The 21,815-nt window shown below is 50.2% G+C and overlaps 1 pseudogene; it reads right to left on the bottom strand.

Moving 5' to 3' along the window:
• Positions 1-14,535: 14,535 nt before the first annotated feature.
• Positions 14,536-18,419, bottom strand: LOC119114666 (alpha-(1,3)-fucosyltransferase C-like; annotated as a pseudogene).
• Between the last annotated feature and the right edge of the window lie 3,396 nt (positions 18,420-21,815).

Below are 21,815 nucleotides of genomic sequence, written 5' to 3'. Positions count from 1 at the left end.
CATCAGCGACGAGCTGGCGTCCTACCTGGCTGTCTCCATGGGCGGCAACGCCTTCATCAACCACTATTTTGCACAGGATACTGCCAGACAGGTGGACACCTGTGTGTGTGGGTGTGGGTGTGGGTGTGTGGGTGTGTGGGTGTGTGTGGGTGTGGGTGTGGGCGTGGGTGTGGGTGTGGGTGTGGGTGTGTGGGTGTGGGTGTGGGCGTGTGGGTGTGGGTGTGAGTGTGGGTGTGAGTGTGGGTGTGGGTGTGGGTGTGGGGGTGGGGGTGGGGGGGGGGGGGGCGCGCGAATCGCCTGGAACTGTGCATAGGATGCACGTGACTGGCTGGGCAAAGCCGGATGATAGCTTGAGAGCGTTGTTTGCGGACAGTTTTTGGACGGTGCATATGGAAGGACCGGAGTGAGTGCTGTCTGCGTGAGCTACCTCAACCCTGCACTTGCCACAATCAGACACAGTTGAGCGCATTATCCACGACTTTCATATTCCAAACTGACAACGGGAATTGAACTGAAACCACATGCGCAGATCACTCTGGCAAGAAAAAGAACCATTGAATCATCAAATTGAACGCCACATCATTATAATTGTTTTCCATTTCTGTGACAAATACCGTTCGTCTCACTGACAGCCTGCTGCTTTGCCAGCATTGCAACAACCTCGCATGGCTCTCTCATGGTCGAGGAACGTTCCTCCGAGTCAGTGTCCCTGTGTCATATTCGGCAGAGCTCGATGACGCTAGGTTATCACCGCCGCGATTCTGGTGTGGCCTTACTTGAAGTATGAAGAGTGTACACCGTCACGCAGCCTCTCCCTAGAGCGCCGGCGGCTGCCGTGGAAACAGAGGTTCTCATTGGCCATGGAAAAAGACCAGGAATCGCACTCGGCTCGTAGGCCGGGTTACGCCAGGTTCATAGGCCAGGGATTAAACTCGGCTCGTAGGCCGGGTTACGCCAGGTTCATAGGCCAGGGATTAAACTCGGCTCGTAGGCCGTATTATGCCAGGCTCATAGACCAGGGATTAAACTCGGCTCTCCCACGCGGATGTCCGAGTCGCGCGCACCTGAAACATGACGCTGTCCTTTGCGGCAGGCGCGCCTCCATGCTGAGTACCAGGAGCTGCTTCGGCCCGGGGAAAGCCACCAGGAGCTTCTCGACTCGCTGACGCCAGCCTGCACCGACGTCTTCAAGATGTGTCGCGCGGGCACCGACCGGCCTATGCTGGCCGAGGAGTGCTGCGACAAGATGGTGACTCGGATCTACACCCTACAAGGGCGGTGCTTTGCCATGAGAGGTTAGGACTTCTGTGTGCTGCCCATCCATGCGCGGGTGACATATTGGGGCTCGGAGGTTCACGGACGGAGAAATCGTCGGGGTGTAGTCGGGGAGTTGGCCCGTGCCTGATCAGACACTTCTTCTCGCAACTGGCGTGATATTGATGTCACTTATTTTTGCTGTAAGATCTCATAAGGCAACAAAATTGGGTAGCAATTTTGCATTTTGGTGCGACGTTGATAGTGCAGATTATGGGCCCAGTCCAGTTATAAGATGAAAAGCAATGCAAAAAATTGGAAATTTTGCCTAGATAGCCTTTTTATCTGATTCCGTGCTGACCATATCACATTGTAAGCACTTTTAACAGATCATCCTATTATTGTAAAACATCTTCAACAGATCCATTTTGGCTCGGTCATTTATCCAAAAAGCACGAAAGGACCCATACCATGCCATGCGACTACACGACTGTCGGCCTCCCTGTAACTAGGTTGATACAGTCAAACCTAAGGCTAAATGGCTCTCGTTGGTGAGGTGATTCTGGAAGCCGAGCCTACCATTACGTGCTTCGCCACATTACGAATGTGGTCAGTATAACTTCAGCGCTCTACCGAAGTTGGGCTTTCACCACGACAGTTAGTGTTTCTGTGCGGTCCTTTTTGCGAGCATTTTACGCATTGTAGCCAAGGGCTCGTAGAAAGGCAGTGTCTGAAAATTCCCCCTTCACCAGCTATTTTTGACAAATAATGCCCCCTGTGACACAAAACGCGCTCAGTCTTAGATAAGATCAGATGAGTGCGTGATGCCATTAGTTGGAACAGTGATATGGTTGTTAACAGCCTCATGCTTTTCAGCATCATATCACGAGAACGTCTGAGCGTCATCTGGAACCATGTGGCCACTGTGTTCTAGATTAGATATGTTGCTGCGCCCTTCTACCATTGTATGGAATTCAACAAGTCGAAATTAATTCAGACTTGTAGGTTGCAAGGGTTTCAGGTTTAATCCGCAACGCTGTGCACAGCACATGACGGTATCATCTAATATTCCGCATTATCGTGCATTTAAATCAAACTTAGTTTGTAAGCTAGTCATCTGTCACTATGTCATGTTGATAAAGAACTACCCCACATGACATTGAAATGTGTTACATAGCATGACATCAATCCGTTCAAAGAAAATTTACGCGCACCTCAGGCAGCGCAACAACAACTTGACAGTAAGCACGCATGTGGCAGTTCTATTTCTAGCAAATACACTTTCTACATCACTGCTACAACCAGCTCGCTCACACCGTTGTGTTTACAGCCCATTGTTACGCATCCTTTGTATACCCGCTTTGACAACATGCCAAAAACATAGATTTGAAGACCTAGGCAGATAAGTCACAGTGACTCGTGCTCCACTGCGACTCCGAATAAAACACCACCTCCGCGGCGGCTCCGACTCCGACTCCGACTCCAACTCAAGTGTCGACTCCGACCCCGCGCCACTGCATACCACTAGGGGTCAGTGTGCTGCCTGCTCATGCTAACTCATCTGACCATGCTCCCCCCCCCCCCTGCCGCCATCTGCAGATTCGCGTCAGCCCGCTGACGGCAAGCAGTTCGGCATGGGCTTGTTGCTGACGCCGACCACCTCCGGGTTCCCGGCGCTCGACCGCACGCTGGTCGTAGACAGCATGGGGGCGCGCATTGGCCTGGAGGTGCTGGTCGACGACCGCGGCACGCTGCCGCACCTGCGCGTCTACACGCACTCGGTGGCCATGTCGCCGTCCATGACCATAGAGCTGCGCCTGACGCGCGAGATGACCGACCGGCGCGGCCTGCGCGACACCGCCTTCTCGGCCCTTCACCTGTGCGAGGAGGCCAACGGCAGCCGGCCGGCAGCGTCGGCCGCCAACTGTCCGGTGCTGCGGCTGGCCGCGGCCGTGGCGGACGGGTGCGGCTGCCACTGGCTCAGCCTGCCGCGGGTGGAGGCCGCGCAGGGCCTGCCGCTCTGCTCGCCGCACGACGTCGTCAGCTGCGTCCGCGACGTGGAACGGCGCATGACGCCGGCCGACTGCCCGCCCGCCTGCGTCGAGAACAGTTACACGGTGTCGATGGTCCCGGCGCAGTGGAGCCAACCGGCCAGCAGGTACATACAGAGGATGCTGGGCTCCCATAAGCATGATGTGCTGTTTACGCGCATCTTCTTCGTGTCGCTGCAGTACCGCCACGTGCGCGAGTGGTGTCAGACGGGCTCTGAGATGTTGGCCGAGCTCGGTGGCCACATGGGCCTTTTCCTCGGCGTCAGCGTCGTCACGCTCTGCGAAGTGCTGGCTGCTCTGGTCGGATGTCTGCGCGACCTCTGCTCTCGCCGCCGGCGACGCGTTGAGCACCGTCCCCAGCTCCAACGACAGGATCAGCTCTGGCTCAGCAGTCGCGGGAGGGACCTGGAACCGGCCCGCAGCCACGCATCGACGATGACCTTCCACTTATCCACCGACGATTGCCGCCTGCCGCCCGATCCTCTCCTCGTGCCGTTGCCTCCTGGAACTACTGCTTCTATTGTTCGCCGCCAGTGAACAGTGTAGGCGCGTTTGTCGCCATCGCAGTTACTATGCCTTCCTATCACCGATATGGGGTAAAATTTTGCGCACTCGCTGATAGAGCATACCATAAGTGAGCACACTACATTAAACCATGCGACATCCGGGGCGCTTCATTGTTGCAGCCGCATTGGTGTTTTAACGACACCCTGCCATCTTGGGACAGAGCAGTCCGATTGCAGCAACTTCGTAAGAAGGTTTTTAGTTCTTACAAATCCCGCCCAAGAATCGTCAGATTGACACATTTCACGTGACGAATAATATTATGAAACGCACTTATGCCACGACCATCGCCTCGATGCGGTTTTGTCATGTCACGGAAGAATAGGGAGGGGGGGGGGGGGGCGATGCGAGTCTGTCATTTGCAAGCTAAGATTGAAAGAATCTCGCGAAAGAAGCAATGAATTGGCTGAAGCTAGATCTGACGATTTTCCACATTTTTATGGTGCTAGGAAATTCACTGACCCTGCTTTGTCTGGTCAAAAGGTTGTTTCCAGACAAAGACTATTTCAGTGTTACGAGTTAACTTTTCCAAACCATTCAACGAAGCAAGTTGTGAAGAGGTGATACAAGCTTTCGTTTGAGTATGACACATGGGTTTCTTGCTGAAACTATTGTCTTTTTGTTTTTGAGCCCAGTGAAATTAGTAAGCGCTGGAAGATGATAATCGCAAACCATAAGAATTGCAACTTCTTCAGATTAACATCAGGTGTTTGCGTGCTCGCCCCGCGGCGTTCTTTGTTATAAGGATCGTCCAAATTTGTTTCATAATTGCCCCTTACTGTTACATCAGACGCTCACCATTTTAAAAGAAATATCAGCTCTCTCAAAATCGTTCTGATTAGCTCAGAATTCTGATTTGAAGTAGCCAACCCTGCGGGGGAAATCTCATTTGGCTCCCTGCTCACCACTATGAACGTAATGCATTTCACTTTCTTCGATTTTTTCAACGTGTTTTCTGTAATGTTTCCAACAAATTAAGGTGTTAAACTGTTTGTGTAATAAATGCTACGGAAGTCTAAAACACTGTTTAATCAAAAAGATATACGAAACATGAAGCTTTATCTTGCAAATTTAATGAAACGTTATACAGCTTTGATTTCTTCCCTACATGGCGTTTACCTCAGTGGTTTTTTCTAGGCGCATTTTGGCTTTGGAAATGATAGCATCACATGATACATGTGGCGCACTGTACCAACCTTAACCGGTGCTCTCGGTAACAGCCTCTTACGCGCTGGGCCAATCACAGGCGTTCTTCTACTCGCACGAGGAGAGATGCGCACGGTTGTTGCCATGACTACGGTGGACGCCACTGCAGAGAAGAAGCGTAGTGTTGTTAGAAAACGTGGTCAGCGTAATTTTGTCACGAAAATAATAAAACTTCACATCCTCGTTATGTCTTGACCGTGCTGCAGTGGCATTACCCTATCATTAAACGTAGGTAGTCCGGAGGGCTCACTAGAGCATGTTTTTGAAATATGCTCCGGATTTAGGACATTCTAAAGGGAGTGTACCACGTTTGTAGGAAGTTTTGGACTGTAATAGCCTTATTGAAGACTTCTGATGCAGCCTACGGCCATGCCCTTCTTTAACACCTAAACCTCTCTGGTTCCTTAGCTTACAGGCCGCAAAAATGTGGGGGAGTAATTTGGGAGAGTATTTGAAGGCAAGCCTTGGCATTCATGACGTGCTAATGACGTTATTCAAATCGTGTCATTTAGTCATGTCATCAAGTCATCATTTAGTCGTCAAGTCATGGGGCGACAAAGGCTAAGGAAAATAAGGACCGAGTAATTCATATCTGGCATTGGTGAGCACGACTTCAGATACAAAGGCCGTCAACTGGCTCTCAATGAATATTGTGCAAGGTATGATGACGTATTCAAACGATGGCGTATCCAGGAGCACAGCTGGTAAACAGAGAAGTTGCGTTATCTGGGGCGGCCATTTCTATTTGAGCGTATAACAACAGTTATAACTGAGCTTGTCTCATCACATATGATGCTTGCTTAAATATCCTCGAATGCGAAACAGTTCTTTTCCCCATTCACTTTTCGGCTATTTCGGTCGGTGTCGGCTTGCTACCTCTGCCAGGCGTCCGACTTAGCGCCACCCAGCGACACACTCCGCACCGCGCCGAACTGGCTGCCTGCGGCGGCCGTCCGCGTCCCTTCGCGCCAAACATTCTCGACTGTTTTAAACTGCCGACTCATTGGCTGACACTGTGCATCAATGCGCATGTGTGTGTCTCTGTACTGTGTGTGTGGGGGGGGGGGGGGGTTCTTTTCCCTTGTACGACTAGGCACAGAAAAACCACCACGTGGATGCGCCCTAAGTGAAGCAACAATAGCAACAGTAGCAAGTTATTTGAACATCAAATGACAGCAATTTTCTTTGATAATAACAACTAATTTAAACATCTAATTGACCTAATGTTCTGCAGTTGGACTGACGCCTCTAGGCGGTCCTCTCTGGGTGTCAAAATATGGAACAAAACGTTAAAGGATGGTTAAAGTGACAAACTGATCTTACTGCCTCGCACGCACGTGACGCGTGTTAAGTGCGGCCGCAGACTTGGTGCTACGTGATTGCCTGTGTGCCGAGATATGACGCAAAACGTGAGGGCTGTCAAAACGGTAGAAGCCGTATTGCCAGCTCGTGTGCATTTAACCGTGGCACGTGTGACACAGCACTTTTCACTCCTCGACTGCAAGTTTAATTCTGCATCCAGTCGTGGCTCCGAGTGACTCCGACCCATCGTCGACGACTTCTGTGTCTGAAATGACTTGCCTTGTCGGCTGGCCGCCGATCGGTAGTTTATCTCCTTCGCCCGTGTTATGTCTATGGCCGTCCGCGCTTTCCGAAATTCCAGCATTCTTTACTTTGTCGACTGTTTGCAGCGCAGCCGGGCGTTGCACAATGTGATGATGTACACTGAAATGGCGGACGGTGCATCGGTGAACGCCTTCAAACTAAATTCACGCCTCTTCCCACACTGGGTGTCAACAGGTGGCACAATACAAACAAACGAACGCAGCCAAATCGATTTTACCATCTCGTGGGCGCGTGACACGTGGCACGTATGGCTAAGGACTTAGCACCGTGCAATTTCCGTAAGATTCTCTATCGAAGCGTGTCTCTCTGCAGTCGCTCCGACCTGCGGTTGCCGAGCTATCGCCGGGGGTGACGAGCGAAGAGGCCGGGTAAGAGAGCTGCCACTTTTGAGCCCGCAGGCCCGCGAGGTGCGTGATTAAAAAGCCCACGGCGATTTTGGCGTCTATTTCTGAGAGCATTAAGGGCATTGGCGGGTAATCTTATCTGAAATTGTCCCACTTGTGCTTTCTTAACCACAAACTTAGACAAAATGGGCCAGCAATTGTTGGGAGTAAATGCCAATGGAAAAGACGTCCTTTCTTTGCACGCAACTGATAACACAGGAAAGTTGCATGCCTTCATAAGGTCTCCAAGTGTACAATGCATACAACTTCATGAATATATAATTCATGGAATCGAAACGAGTGAAAATATAATTGAATACATGATTCATCATATGAATGTATAGCGTATGATATACTATAACGTAACGCTTTACTTTCAAGAGTAGACTGCCATGGCGTAATGACTGTCAAATCTCCAGCTAGGTGGAATTACTTAACTGAACATGCATGACATGGAGGATAGCATCTAGATACAACAGCAAAAAACGTTCTGAATGATCCTACAGTAGCGGAACTTTCTGCCTTGGATATGGCTTCCTTATCAGTCAGTGGGCTCCAGCTCCAGCCTGAACAACTTAAAAGCCATTTATCCCCCGTCAGCCCACCCCAAGCATGTGAATATTTTGCAAAACTACACTTCTGAATTTTGCACACAATTTGTTCAATACATTGCAGATCACAGAGAACATAGCTCACATGCGAACATTTCATGGCCTGTTTGCCCATCTAGCGAATGCAACTACACAGGAGATTTTTAACCATTTAACACCATATAATGTCTGGATTTAACTCAAAGCATGGCCCTGCGTTGAAAGCACACACAGCTCTGCGAAATCCCTAACAATAAACGAACCTAGTTTTCTGTATTTCAGACCTTAACTGTAAGTAATGTAATTTTTAGTAATACTTTCTGCTATACACATGCACCGATTTGGCATTTATCCAGGACGAAAAACGCAGAGAAAGACCAATTGCCAATTCATTCCAGCAATCGAAGAAAAGCTTCAAAATAAACTCACCAAAGGATGAAATCAGTACAAAACGCTGGTCGTGACCTGGTCAAGGAGCTCGCATGCGCAAGATGGACTTAAGGTTGCGTGAGGACTACGGACACAGACGATCTTATATTTGCTAGTCACATTTACGCGGATCATCAGCCGTCCAAGAGCAAGACATGGGATTGGGGTAATTTATAGCGCAATCATCTTTCACCAAATGCTGCGCTTACCTCTGTTGCTTGCCATGTGGCATGACGATGTCGGGGCTAGTCGGCATGTGGCATTATGTGTACACCCGTATTGAAAGCACTTTGAGTAAAAATCTAGCCTTAAAGAACAGTTTTGGAGCTAAATTCTAAGCCTCGTTACCAGATGCAGGCAAAAAAGATCAGTCCACATTCAGGTACCCATTGTTGGCTATGGCACTGGAAATGGTGTTGTGGTGCCTGGTGGACATGAAAAATCTTTTGGGTATTCTTCCCATGAAATGTGCATACGTTTAAGACTATCCATTTTTCTTTGCATGCGTCATTGCTTCTGCATGAGGTTCACCACTTAACTGCTTTGAAATACCAACAATATTTGGGCTTTGGGAGGCCAAAGCTTGTTTACATAAGGCATGCCTGCATAAATGCATATTTAGGACAGCAGTCATCATATAACCCCAGGTGAATGTTTAATCATTATTAGTGTTTCAGTTCTAATGCTGTTTGTAGTTGTTTGACATCCTGCCTTTCGAAGTATGGACTGTTGGTTCCTTTTGGACAGCCTTCTGAAGAAACCAAGATGATTTTGCATATCTAGGACCAAAAGAATTGTATGCATTGGCCGTTCGGCAGGCTCTTCAAAATGAGACATAGTTTCAGGTCTGGAAATAAATCAAATTCAGCGGTACTTATTCGAGGACATTCGCAGAAATGATCCTAAAGTCTACCGAACGTTCGATGCAGCTATATGACACGCCAGGGAGGTGCTAAAAAATGTCCTAAGCTGGAAGGTATCAAGTACACGTCAGCCCTGTTATACGGTTGAAAGCTATTTATAACCAAAATTCTGGATGCATTCGGGGTCATATTGCCCGCTGTAGGAGCTAGGGGACGGAGTGCAAGCTTCAGTTATGTTCGGAGGTGGAGCTGGGCAGTTCCCGGTGTCTAATGGAATATAAAGACCACCGTCTTTTTCATCTTTCATCGTAGATTGTGCATCGTTCCAAAATCGCACATTTACACATTTACGTCATTAGTTTGTAGTGTATTTACCATGGAAACAAGCACACCGAAGCATCATTCATGTAGACAAACGGATATAGCAGAATGCTATCACGAGCTTCATTTCAGGGCATTGCAGGAGCACCATGTCTTCGAAAGGCTGACTTTCGGCACGGCGCTGCTTGTCAGTGAACAGTGAGGCTGCATCCGTAGGTGCTGACGCAGCTAATCTATGACGACCAGTTGATGCGTCGCGTCGTGCGGACAGATGTCGCTGGCTACCGGTGATGTGTAGCAATAGAAGGCGCTCATGATATTCCGCTCTGTAGAAGACGGTAGATTCTCGGTAGATTGGCGCTCGGTATATTGACTGGTATTTTTTGCCAGGCGCTGTCACTCTTAGTGTGGAAATGGCACGGGAGTCGCATTCATGCGCCTTTCTTTTCAAGCTGTGAAAGACATTAAGTCATGGTAAGGTTAAATTCATGATATTTATTTAGTTTTTCAGCGACTAAGATAGGCCAGATACTTGCATCGCTTGGTGGCTTTATGTGACTAGCTTTAGATCTGAGTTTTTCACTGGTTATGATTGAATGGTTCTAGCAATGACAAACTTGTGCACCGGGGTTGCCAGGCCACCCGGACTCTACTCCAGAAGCCACTTAAGCTGTTTCACATCTTTCTCCTGCGTGGGGTACCTACACCATGTCCCCATGTATCCCAGTATTTGGCTTTATTTGGTTGTATTTGGATTAGAGGCTGTTTAGCCAATATACACCATTTCAGGGCAATGGGATAAGGAAGAGTGCATAATGGTGGGGAATACCGCATGCACCTGGAGGTCCTCTACCGAGGCTCAGCATGTACCTGGGAGTCCTCTATCGAGGCTCAGCATGCACCTGGGAGTCTTCTACCGAGGCTCAGCATGTACGTGGGGAATCCTCTACCGAGGCTCAGCATGTACCTGGGAGTCCTCTACTGAGGCTCAGCATGCACCTGGGAGCCTTCTACCGAGGCTCAGCATGTATCTGGGAGTCCTCTACCGAGCCTCAGCCGGCACAGGGACCACGTCACGGGATAGGTGCCCGGGCGTTGGGGCTGGGCCCCCAACCAGGGAGCACTTAGTCCACTGGTGGCTGACGCCTGTAGTAAGACCCGGATAAACGGGATGTCGGAAAGTCTTAGGATGAAGCGAGAATGAGGAAAGAAGAGCAAATGCATCCCGGCGTCCTCTTTATGTAGTGTCAGGTCACCCAGCGCTCCGCCCTTCTGCTGCTCCAGAAGAGTGGTCCTCCTTTTCCTAAATATCTCCTCTGAAGATGTTTAGTTGCCTAAATATCTCCTCTAGAGATGCAGCCTGATACTTTTGTTTCCCGTGCTTAAATGCGGCGATAGCTTTCGCCTGATCTTTTGGCCCAGTCTGCATGGTTGACTTTTAGCTTATTTTTGTATTGTTTCCACAGACGGCTTTGATGATCACTGAAAGTTTTAACTCAGCACTGGCTGTATGCCACTAAGCCAGAGCTGGGTGTGCCAGGTTTCCAGGAATCTGCGAGGTCCCTGTAAACCTGTCTCATTTAAGAACTTCTGCCTGAAGGTGTCTATCTGCGGCAAAGCTGCCTCCCGATGCAGTACTCCTATTGGATAATAGCTATGTTGGTGGGCGGCTCGGATGACAATAACTCTCCCTGCGCCAACGCCATCTGTCAGCTGACTAGCTATGTTGGTGGGCGGCTCGGATGACAATAGCTCTCCCTGCACCAACGCCATCTGTCAGCTGACTAGCTATGTTGGTGGGCGGCTCGGATGACAATAGCTCTCCCTGCACCAACGCCATCTGTCAGCTGACTAGCTATGTTGGTGGGCGGCTCGGATGACAATAGCTCTCCCTGCACCAACGCCATCTGTCAGCTGACTAGCTATGTTGGTGGGCGCCTCGGATGACAATAATTATCCCTGCACCAACGCCATCTGTCAGCTGACTAGCTATGTTGGTGGGCGGCTCGGATGACAATAACTCTCCCTGCACCAACGTCCATCTGTCAGCTGACTAGCTATGTTGGTGGGCGGCTCGCATGACAATAACTCTCCCCTGCACCAACGCGATCTGTCAGCTGACTAGCTATGTTGGTGGCGGCTCGGATGACAATAACTCTCCCTGCACCAACGCCATCTGTCAGCTGACTAGCTATGTTGGTGGGCGGCTCGGATGACAATAACTCTCCCTGCACCAACCGCCATCTGTCAGCTGACTAGCTATGTTGGTGGGGCGGCTCGGATGGCAATAACTCTCCCTGCACCAACGCCATCTGTCAGCTGACTGCAAACGCGGTGTTGGGTCCTTGGCTTACAGACACCTTTGAATGTCACCAATGCCGGAAAGTCGATGATTGGATTGTTAGCAAACCCAAACTCAAATATAATACTTAGCATATCCACCGAACAAGCATATAAGGGCAGGAGCCTTCCTTAGTCACAATTGCCTCCATACATGTCGAATTTCAGTTTTCGTCTGGATTCACTGTTTTTTGTACCGCAAAACTATAAGGGCTTGTGGTGCCCCCCTTGCCTTTTATATGCTAAGAATGATAGAGCTGGACAGTGATAGAACAGCGAATTATCCTTAGCAAGACCTCGTGATCGATCTCAAGCGAAGTATTGCTAGTTTTATAACTGAATCCAACTTGTCCCACAAATCGCCTTATTTTAGTTTATGTCCCAATAGCTACAAAATTATGCGACGTAACTGCATAAAATGCATACATACGTGTTTCATGCTTAATTTTAAAGATTGTCGTGTGTGCTTTTGTGTTCGGAGCAAATTTCGATGATGTAGGATTTTGGCGCTGTAACAGTATCGCCCACTGTAACAGCATCGCTCACTGTAACAGTGCCGCCCACGCCGCCAGTCACCGGCCGCTTGCTGGTGGCGGCTGGCGGCCTGCACCCGTACCGGCATTAGACTGCCGTGCAGTGCCCCTAACAACGCCTTCACACAGAAAGCAGGAGTAGTAGATACGCGCGTTTGGTAGAAAACCGTGAACTCTTCAGAGGTTGCTGAAAATTTGGACACGATTACATGAAATGCAAAGTAGACCTTGGATAAAATGGTATGGGAGATTGCATTGCTCCGCCTACTCTATCAGGGCGAGTGGTAAAAGCGCAATTTTGAGAAGTTAACTGACCTGGAATCAAAAAACGAAATCCGAGATATTCGCCTTAAAATTGAATTTGACGTCGGAAAGCATCCATCCCGACCACGTTAAAGCTCTTGATTGTGTTTGTCGCTGCTGCGGCTGTGTTTGTCCGCTGCTGCCGCTGTGGTGTGTCGCTGCTGCCGCTGCAATTTGTCGCTGCTGCTGCTGTGGTTTGTTGTTCAGCTTACCATAACCTGCACCAAATGGAAGCGCTGCCTCTGGCGCTGTCAGATTCACGGAATGATGTGCACAAAGGGCAAAAGACAAGGTAAGGTCTGATCAAGGTTATGTCAGGTCATGGTCATGTCGTCTAGTTGGGAAGATCGTTGACTCATTGCCTGTGCTCAAGCCTTGATTTGAGAATTTCTGCAGCCAGAGCCAGCCTCTATCTGTGGTTGTTGCGTGAGCCCTGATCCCCCCCCCCCCCCCATGCGATCATGAAACACCAGGTCAATAGCACAACTTTGTGGCGCAAGTTTAAATTGCCGTAATGCTGGGCACGACCTGTCCTCACCCAGCCGGCACGTGACCCACGGTGTGGCGGGTATCGCTGCCATGTGTGAGCCGCTTGTCAATGTGGACTTTCCATCAACAACTTGCTCTTGATGGAAAGTTTGACTGTTGTAGAAGGCATCGGGTTGCTGTTGTGTTTGTACTCAGCATCGCTTATGAAGCTGGAAGTTGTCCGCATTATGTTTAATTTAACAGTAAACTTAAGCAAAAACAGATCCATGAATAGATATATTGCAATGTCCGCCGGAGCCTGGGGCGGTTCGCCAAGCATCGACCATGGAAATGAAAGGGAGAGAGCGGTGCTTGGCAAGGATAGCAACATACCATCCAGTGTGCACTTGTCGGGCGGTTGCAGACTGCATAGTTCAGGAGCGCGCGTACCTCGGAGCACATGTACCTCGGAGCACATGTGCCTCGTAGCACGCGTACCTCGGAGCACATGTGCCTCGGAGCACGCGTACCTCGGAGCACATGTACCTCGGAGCACGCGTGCCTCGCCGTCGACGGAGGCTGAGGCCACGCAGTTTGGCTCTGTGGGATAGCGGCCGCCTGACGCGGGAGACAGCATCAGCGGTTGTGCGAAGCCGTGCGGCGCAGCCTACCAGGCGCAGCTCCCCGAGCTGCACCTCGCTCCCCGACCTGAGCTCCCCGAGCTGCACCTCGCTCCCCGACCTGAGCTCCCCGAGCTGCACCTCGCTCCCCGATCTGAGCTCCCCGAGTGCGTCATGTCGGTTGGGGGACTTCATGGCTTCACGGTTTATTCATGGGCAAGACTTCAGCGAGCTACCGGGCAGGTTACCGTTCTCGCTTCTCTAGGTCACAATTGACTTTTTTACACTAGTTTTTTTCCAGGAAGAAAAAGAGGAAATTGGATATGACATATCTGAAACCTTTCCATAAAATACCATTCATTGTTAAAATAATACAAATGGGTGCTTAGCGGGTGGATATAACCGATTAGAATACTCGCAGTTGGTGTGTAAGGCACATCCCCAAGTATAGTGGGCAGGTTGGGTGAAAAAATATTTCCCTTCTAGGCTTCTGGAATCGCTCCTTTTTAGTTGGTCCAATCACGAACCTTACCTTCAGGACGGTCTACGTTCAAAACACAGTTCAAAACCAGCGTTCAAAATTCATTGTCTCGAGCCCATGCGTGTGATATCAGCGATTTCATTGTCTATGCTAATGCCCGGGGGCCGTAGCGTAGCCGGCATTAAAGCCGCGGTACCCCATATGGCAGGCGAAGACTCCGACCATCCGGCCATTATGCCACCGTGTGTCGGTTCCCTCTGACGTGCTACGAAAAACGTATTAGTGTTTTCCAGCTTGCTGTCGAAATATCTTGGGTTTCGAGGAAAAGTTATGACAAGACCCGTTTCTCTACGTTCAGTTGTTATTATTTAACAGTATTGGTTTTTAGCTGTTCTCTCTCGTGCTCAAGCAGCAACAATAACCATGTAGGAATCCTAAATTTGATGTCTGCCAGCCGCCCAGCGACTGCACTGCAAGATACACTGTGAAGCGTAAAGGCAAAATGCGCGTGGACCATTTATTGTTTCAGACCTGGTGACCACTATCGCCAAAGATTTGGGGACCAGTTTAGGCACTGGCTGGCGCTAAACCATCGATCCAGCTCCTCATGCGTGCCCACAAATGAGCCGGGGGTGACCTCATGAAGCCTGCGACACAGCCCACATGTCAGCGGCCGCATCGGGTGCGCGCTGACAATGTCGTAGCTCTCCTTCCAGAGGAAGAAGTCCTCGTATGCTGTGTTGTTGCTCTCCAGGTAGAGCAGCAGTTGGGCGAGCTGCCGCGGACGGTACTGCATCGCGTCGATGAAGCTGCCATCTGGCGCCAGTTTCGAGTACTGCGCACCGCCCATCACCACGGGCACCACCCCTATGGGCAACGCCGTACGACGATGTTAGTGAAGTTCGTCTCTGGTGGGATCGCGGTGACCTGAGCTGTTGATTTCACGGTGGTATGTACGGATTGCAGGCATTGTAAAACCCGAACGCTCATCTCATGGTTTTTTTACCGGCGGTCTAAGAGGAGGCCTCAGGGGATCTATCTGGGGTCTCGAGGGCATGGACAAGCTCTTGTCACACGCATCAGTTAGGTGTGTCAGAACAATGATCAATGAAGCCTTTAAGGTTAAACCAGGTCGAAGTGATCAAATTAACACCAGACTAAGCAGGATGCGGCGATGAGGAAGACTAGTGCTTGGAAAACTGGGCGAGATAGTCACTTGCGGACATCGACACCTGTGGCCTGTGATATGCCATGTCAGGTCAAGGGGGTAAACGTGATTGCTGCACTGGCCCGTTTGGCTGCATCGAAAACCTCGTCACGCCACGCTTGTTGGGAGCACTCGGTTTGAAGAACCTTCTTAAGTCGTAATATATGCGCGATTAGTGTCTAAACATATGACTCTCAAACAGTCAGATCTGTTCGCAGTGGCCATGGTTTGACCTAACCTGGCCTTGAATGGCGTGACCTTGAAAAGTCACCTGAACGATAGAAATGCACTTCAGAGTGATTTCAATAGGAAGATGAGTCCTTGAAACATCTTTGTAATGCATTTCTTGCGAGACGTAGGCCTTGTTTGTCTGTTCTGAACAATCATTACTCAGACCACCTCGAGAAAGAGCTCGTAGGTCATAAATTAGGCAACAACATCGTAGGCAACAAAGACAGAAACTTCAAATTTGTACATGTGTAAACATGATGTAAACTCAGTTGTTCAACATTTCACCACCGTTCGTAAAACCATTCCGATACTACCCTTGAAAACCCTTAGCCGCAGAAAGACGAAGGCTTAGCTTAGTGTGATTGTCAGGCTTCACTACAATATAAATGTTGGTTAATATACGGGCGGTCGTTTCACCAGTTTCACCTCAACGTATCTTCTATTGTAAACTCATACGAAGTAAAAGTTGGCGGTGAAATTGGTGTTTACTGGGGCGAATATCAGGCGCTCCGTTATCTTACTATGCTGATTTGTGTTTCATAATTATTAGCATAACTTCCACAAGAATGTCATCATTTCGAAGCATTCCTAAGCTGTCTTGATCGTCAGCGTAACAGCCTGTGTAACGTTGTAATATCAGAGATAGTGCGACAAATCAGGGCCGGATTAACGGTCTATGAAAACTTGATTTAGCAAAGAAGGGCCTTCAGATCAAAATATCGGCTACTTAATGCCCGCAGTGATACAAAGTTTGACACGGTCATGTCCCATTGTTTGGAAGTTGCTGTAATTCGGAAAAGCCTCCGGGGATGGGTCAGGTTGACGTCCCCACCCGACTGCGTGTTAATGCTTCTGTGTGCATTGGTGTCTGTAATGTATTCGAGTCTTGAAGGCATCGCTCCTGCACCACGAAGGACTCCGAGAGCAACATGTCGCAGGTTCATGCAGGTCCATTTTGGCACTTGTCGACTTAATCTCTGTGTGTATGGACAGTCTCCGTGTGAGAGAGGCTATGCGTCAGCTTTGGAAGATTCCAGGGCTGACTGCCAATTCAGAAGTCCCAAATTGTAGAGGGGTATGACGCATGACGAACGTTCCATACGTCATTGGTTGCAGCTGTCGAACCAAGAGGGCTCACTATCAACTGACATGTATGGCATGACACTACATGCCACATTACACTGTCCCGGCAGCTGTACGCTGGCGACAACGGCAACAGCAACAACGGCAACGGCACAGGGGAATCAGAGGTGAAGAAAAATGGGTGCAAAGGTTGTGCACGCTCACTGCCCGAGCACCTTGGCACGAAACATAGGCACGAAAAAATATGTTGGCGCGCCATTGTTCGATGGCCCCATCGGCAGTGAGGCCACCCAATGAATTTCTGTCGGCTAGCTCACTGTTTTCGGCAACCGGATGGCCCCGAGCCCGAATCTTTGCACGGGCCTGCAGGTCACGTCGTCGACCATACACGGCCACCGACAGCACAAGCACACACTCTGTAGTGGGGTCATCCTGCCGTCAGTCCTTTGGTCAGTGGTACCCAAGTTTGACCTGCACCCTTCAAAATGGGAGTTTTGTAAAGGTTCAGGTGGCGCGTGCTACCGATCGATTGGAAACCGGCACCGCAGTCTTCTCGCCGATTCGGTGCATTAGATTATCCGACTTGTCACGTGATCTGTCCGCACGTTCTGGCGCAGCGCGCTCAGATCTTGGACGCACACACACACACGCGCACGCACGCACACGCACACGCACATACACGAGCGAACACGCACGCACACGCACACACACGCGCGCACGCACGCACGCACACACACACACGTACGCGCGCACGCACGCATGCACGCACGCACGCACGCACGCACGCACGCACACACACATGCGTGCGCCTGGGTATGCCTTTGTCTGCGTTTGTTGGGGTTTCTTCACCTAGACTAACAAGCACGCTTCTAAGTGTGCTTCGAGCACCCTACCTACGCTTATAGACGGCTTAGAAGCAGCCCTTTGCTAGGTCTTCAGGGCACACGTAGCTGGGCCCGGAGTACACGCAACTGGGCCTAGGACACACTTAGCTTGGCCTGGGGCACACGTGGCTGGGCCTGGGACTCACGTACTGGGCCTAGGGCACATGCTTCTGGGCCTGGGGCACAGGTGAAAGGGCCTGGGGCTCCTATCTTCCTGTAGATTTAATCCATATTTTTTACAAACGGCTGGGAGCGTCCCTCTTAAGTGTCTGCTAGCGCGGCTCTATCTCAATTTAGAGACGCCTCTCTTTACGGTTTGGGGAGCGTCTGTTCTTGTACAATTTCGGTCTACCTTTAGGCTGGTGGTATTTCAGCATATCTATCCCAACTTGGGGCGCCGCTCTGATTGACAACTGGTGCGTTCCTCTACCGAAAATAGGGGGTATCGCTCTTGTGAAATCTGAGGCGCCCCCGCCCCCCGCCCCCCCCCCCCTACCTAAGATTGTGGTCTCTTTGTCTAAGCTTGAGAGACAGCCATGCCCAGAACTGGGAGACCTACGCTGTTTGGGCCTGGGACGTCTTCTATGAGGGCTTAAGGCGTCTTTCCGTTTTGGTTGTTTGTCTGTCTGCAAGATGTGCGCCTTCTTGATCGAACAAAAAGGCGCCAGAATTTCAAGCCTCTGAAGGATGGTACCAGACCTCAAATTATTTCAGGTCATTTCCAAGATTCACAATATGTTTGCAGCTGTTCCGAAAATAGGGGAAGATGCTGGACCGATTAGTGTATTTGGATCCCAGTTTTCGATATAGCCGTCCATGACCCAATGAACGGTTCAAACAGATCCACATAGAAAAGATATGTCATGACAGGTTAGCCATGCATCTGCCATCTCACCAAGCGTCAGCGTCCTGAAGAACTTCTCAGTGACGTAGTCCGGACAGAGGCGTTCTCGAAGGCGAGGTAGAACCGGTAGGAAGCCATGGTGACCTCACAGACGGAGTTGGAGTCGTCCTCCTGCCCGCTCTCACTGACTCCCTCTGGCCACACGTGAGTGGTCCGCACGCGCCGTACACGTCCACCTGTCGGGATGCGGTCATCTCAGGCTCAATGTCCAGCCAAAATTGAGGTGGCGGGTTCGAAGCGCGGTGCAGGCGGAGTATTCTGACCTTTTCTCCGAGGCGATACATTTTCTTTTTCGGTGGTGCGGTGGTGAAGAGAACAGACTGGGCGCATGATGACATGGAGTCGACGCATGAATATATGTGACGTCAGAACGCCGTGCAAGTCCACTTTTCAAGGCAATGAAAGCAAACTACACCGATGTCATAAAACTTCATCAGCATGGCCGAGCTTACGCACTCGCCACTCCCAGTCACATCACGGCATTCGCCACTCCCAGTCACATCACGGCATTCGCCACTCCCAGTCACATCACGCGGCATTCGTGGATGTGACGGCAGCTGCACTTGTTGCGTCCAACTGACCGGGATGTACATCTGCAGCTCTCGGACGTAGTCGGACCTGCGACTCGGTGCGTCACAGTTGCTGGCCATCCAGAGCCACCAGCTTCGTCTTGGGCCGGCTCAGGCTCCGCTGCAGTTGAGGTCTGAGCGGAAGCGACCGCCGTACCGCCTCTGGCAGCACGTGTTGTCGAGCGGCCTCTGACAGCGAGTTCCTCGGCAGGACGAGCCCGTACGGCACGGGATGTCACTGTCCCAGCGGTAGGACATGGTCCAGTTGAAGACGCCATTCAGCACAGTGGTGTTGATGATTCTAGTCTGGGGGTAGGCGGGGACTCCAGGCAGAAGAGGATCCAGATCTGGCCAGCTGGTCGACGGGACGGAAGGTTGTTTTGGGACCAGTAGAGGTCTATCAAATGGAAGACGACCGCATCCGCCTGGTCGAGTTCATCAGCATCGAAGGTGAGGTCACAGTTGGACACGGGACACTCACCTGCGGTCATGGCGTTAAAGAAATGCGGCCAGTCCCTATACGAACGTCCAAAAGGGTGTCCAGAAAAGGATTTTCTTTGACTTCGCTGTTTAAATGCGCTGAGATAATCTGGGATGCGCGTGTATCGACAGGGCCCACCGTTTTCCCGAAGTATGGCGCCCTTGGCGGCCATCGAATCACATTTCCTTGGAAAATGTAAACAAATGAAGTCAGTACACAAATTAGGGACGCGACACATAGTGCAATGTTTCCATACAACCTACTCAAAGCAAGTAAGACGTGCCGCTGCTGCAGCGCCATATCAATATAAAAACGTGTCTGTGTTTTAGCGTCTAACGTGCATCACGTATAGCGTCCAATTTAAGTCCTTGCTTGGCAGTTAAGAGGGGAATGTTGTTGCCAGATATTGCTCACCGGCTCTCAGCCACTAGCGATGTCAGATTAATGCTCTGCTCATGAAGTGGGGTATGGTAGGAGTCGGGGTGGGAAGGACAGCGCGGTGTTCGTCAGCTGAAGACCACGGTCGCCGCACGACTCCTGCAACAAACTGGTAACCGGTTAGGCAATGCTCTTGTCGTACATGAAAGTTTGTACGGCAAGATTTGACAAGTGTTCTAGAAATAATGCTATCAAAACCCGTGGCTTCTTCGTGTGGGGGAGAAAAAAGAGCCTTTGGTTAATGAACCCACAACATTGGTCTACAAGCATGTTCATAACTAGCTCTTGGGATAGGAAAGCCTGAAAGCAAAAAACAAACAAACTGGTAGTTCAGTCGCATATCTCCACCGGATGAATGGTAACTTCAGTGTAGCAGAATGGCGGTACGCGTAGGGCCGCTGCATGACCAGCAGTAAAGAGTATCTTGTACCTCAGCATCTAAGTGTCTCAGTATCTCATCTCATCCTCGTAGTATCTCAGGATCTCATCTCATCCTCGTAGTATCTCAGCATCTCATCTCAGTCTCGTAGTATCTCAGTATCTCATCTCAGCCTCGTAGTATCTCAGTATCTCATCTCATCCTCGTAGTATGTCAGCATCCTGAACGTAAAGTTTGGATTCCATACCAAGTTCTCAAATCGCCACATTTATGTAGCGATTTGCATCGTGCTTGATAGCAAAGAAACAACTTTAAGGCCTGGAGGAACTGACTCGTCTGCTGTTGGAGAGCTGCAGGTTGGTAGGTGGAGCGGAGATCGGAGTAAGAGGTAGGGTACGAACTTCCAGCCTTCACCATCATAAGGCTGGTAGAGAAGGGAGGAGCAGGGAGGCGACACACATACGTAGCCGCTGCCGCTGTTGGAGCTGTACTGGCAGTTCAGAACTTCCTATAAGCTTGACGCCGGTGCTGCCATCTGTGGGCGGGTTGGTGGACGGATGATGTGTCGACAAACGACGCGTAGTCAAACAGTGCCAGACAGGGTAAGCCAGCTGTCGAAAAAAGTTTTGGCATTCGGGTGTTGTCTTCTGTCAGCAGGCCTCGGCAACTTCTTGTCAGCCCGGCCCTGCACCTGCGCAGAATGCTGGTATGCAGACGGTTGATGGGTGATGCGTTACGGTGATTGACGGACGAATCGTCACAAAATGGTGGCCAACGGCCTTTTTTCACAAGATGGTGGTCAACCCATCACGCAGGTGTTCATCGAAACGCACACGCACGCTTCGTTTCGTCCCGTCGGTGTAGATTTGCAGACAAAGCTCCCACAAGACCGGATGCGCGATGTTCTTGGTCGCGTGTCGACCTTTCAGTCCGGCTCCGCCGCCCCATTATTTGGTGAACACTCTTTTCTCAATCAACCAGACGCGCCGCGCAGTCGTCATTGCCACATAAGCATTCTGCGCCAATACAAGCACGGGACTGACAGAAATAAATTTTGAAATCCTCTTAGAAAAAAGCACAGCCGAAAGATTGCTGAAACTTGTTGGGATTTGTGAGAAAGCATAACCCATCGCCGCTGAGGGCAGCATGCCCTGTCTGGTACATTTTCACTTACGCGCCATCCATCAGCAGGTCACCAAACCACCATATCACCGCTAGATAACAGAACCAGCGCCAAACTGGCTGGAATTTTGAAACTTCTGTGCAGCATCGGTGGTGACAGAGCATGGCTGGGTACGTGTGGCGCCTCCTTTCTCCTTCCTTTCTGTTTGACCTCTACCACGAGAAGATGCAAACCCAGGAAATTCGTGTCCGCAACTCTGTTTGTTAATCTTCGTTACCTCAAATAGCATTTTAATCAACAACAGCAAGGGCAACTATTTCACGGGTTAAAGGAAATATTTTATATTTCTGGACATGAGGTTTTGAACTGAAATGGTTATCTTGAAGGCCTTTTGATGCAGTTCACGACCATGCCCTTTTTAAGACCCAAAACTCTCTGTTTTTTTTTTAGTTATACGCCGCAAGAGTGCGTAAGGTTTATTGGC

The sequence above is a fragment of the Pollicipes pollicipes genome, unplaced genomic scaffold (assembly GCF_011947565.3).
Source record: "Pollicipes pollicipes isolate AB1234 unplaced genomic scaffold, Ppol_2.1 Scaffold_2881;HRSCAF=3379_pilon_pilon_pilon, whole genome shotgun sequence".
Taxonomy (NCBI): domain Eukaryota; kingdom Metazoa; phylum Arthropoda; class Thecostraca; order Pollicipedomorpha; family Pollicipedidae; genus Pollicipes; species Pollicipes pollicipes.
This window is presented reverse-complemented; position numbering and strand designations above follow the sequence as displayed.